This window comes from Galeopterus variegatus, unplaced genomic scaffold (genome assembly GCF_000696425.1).
Source record: "Galeopterus variegatus unplaced genomic scaffold, G_variegatus-3.0.2 Scaffold2928, whole genome shotgun sequence".
In the NCBI taxonomy this organism is placed as follows: domain Eukaryota; kingdom Metazoa; phylum Chordata; class Mammalia; order Dermoptera; family Cynocephalidae; genus Galeopterus; species Galeopterus variegatus.
In genome coordinates, this window is record NW_007729039.1 from 175,791 (window position 1) to 177,710 (window position 1,920).

A 1,920-nucleotide genomic window follows, 5' to 3' on the forward strand; every position below is an offset into this window, starting at 1 on the left:
AACTTTGCACTCCATTTTCCACTTAGGCTAATCTCTTTTTCTCCCCATATTTTTGTCTCTCTGCCCTGTCTTTTAGATTTTGTTCCTTACCACCCAGGCTGGTTCTCTTGGTTCTGCTATTAGATATACTCATCAAGAACATAATCTCAGTTTTATTTTTAATTTGTTGAGGTTCTGTTTGGCTCTTGACAGATCTGCTTGCTGTTATTTGAGGGGTTTTCAAAAAAGTTCATGGAGCTCTGCCAACCGCAGCTCCTCCAATCAGTGTCGCTTGTGTCCTCTGACTCACCATGACTTCCTACAGCTGTCGCTAGTCCTCGGCCATCTCTCTGCTGTGAGCTTTGGGGCGGGAGGAGTCTTCTGCCCGCACAGCATCGATGGGGGTTGGGGGGTGGGATTCTGGTGGCCTCAGGTCTATGTCCTCTGCCCGCTTTGTGTCTTCTGCTGGGAGCTACGTGGCCACTATGCAGGTGGCTTTATCAGCACCCTGGCGGGGTCCATCAGGCTCTTGGTGGACAACGAGAGCATCACTGTGCAGAACCTCAGCAACAACTTGGCCTCTTACCTGGACAAGTTGTGCACCCTGGGGGAGGCCAACGGTGAGCTGGAGGTGAAGATCTGTGACTGGTACCAAAAGCAGGGGCCAGGATCCTCCAGTGACTACAGCCATTACTTCAAGACCATCTAGGACCTGCAGGACAAGATTCTTGCTGCCACCATTGAGAACTCCAAGATTGTCCTGCAGATTGACAATGCCTGTCTGGCTACCGATGGCTTCTGAACCAAGTTTGGAATTGAGCAGGCCCTGCGTATGAACGTGGAGGCTGACATCAATGGGCTGTGCAGGGTACAGGACAAACTGACCCTGGCCAGGACTGACCTGGAGATGCAGATCAAAGGCCTGAAGGAGGAAATGGCCTACCTGAAGAAGTACCATGAGGAGGAAGTCAGTGCCTTGAAGGACCAGGGAGGTGGCCAGTTCAATATGCAGGTAGATTTTACTCCAGGCATCGACCTAACCAAGATCCTGAATGACATGAGAAGCCAATATGATGCCACGGCTGAGCAGAACAGGAAGGATGCTGAAACCAGATTCATCAGCCAGATGGACATCCTGAAAGAGGGGGTCGACTGCAACAAGGAGCAGCTCCAGATAAGCAAGTCTGTGGTCGCTGACCTGTGACGTACCCTCCAGGGTCGTGAGATTGAGCTGCAGTTGCAGCGCAGCATGAAAGCCACCCTGGAAGGCACAGTGATGGAAACAGGGGCCCACTCTAGAGCCCAGCTGGTAGACCCTGTGCTGATCAGTGGTATTGAAGCCCAGCTGAGTGAAGTGCGTGCTGACAGCCAGCGGCAGAAACAGGAGTACCTGCAGCTCAAGGACATTGAGTCGCGCGGCTGGAGCAGGAGATCGACACCTTCCACAATCTGTCTGAGGGCCAGGACGCCCACTACAACAACATACCCACCTTCAAGGTCCTCTGAGTTGGCAGGCTCCTGGGCTCCTGCCCTCCACAGAAGGATTCCTTTGGGTAGGGGCATGGGAGAGGAGGGACCCTTACTCCTGGCTCTTCTCCTGACCTGCCAATAAAACTTATTGCCAGTAAAACTTATTTGGGGGGTGGGAGACGGGGGGAAGTTCATGGAAAGATTTGTGTTATCTTTTAATTCTATTTTTCCATGAACTTTTTGATGTACCCTCATATTTTCAACCTTTTTTTATTTCTTGAACCTTATAAAGTATACTTATTGTATATTTTTGTCTAATTCTATACGTTTTCTTACCATTCTCATGCAGAATGCCTAGTTTTCTTGTGGATTTAGTAATTTTTGACTGAAAGCTGCTCATTTCCCTTGGAACGTTATCTTTGAAAATTCTTTGAAGACTGGGATAAAAATAGTGCCTTGTACAGAGAATTC

At 49.4% G+C, this 1,920-nt stretch overlaps 1 pseudogene; it reads left to right on the plus strand.

The window, feature by feature from the left end:
- The first annotated feature begins 416 nt into the window (after window positions 1-416).
- On the plus strand, window positions 417-1,485 carry LOC103599378 (annotated as a pseudogene).
- Window positions 1,486-1,920: the final 435 nt, after the last annotated feature.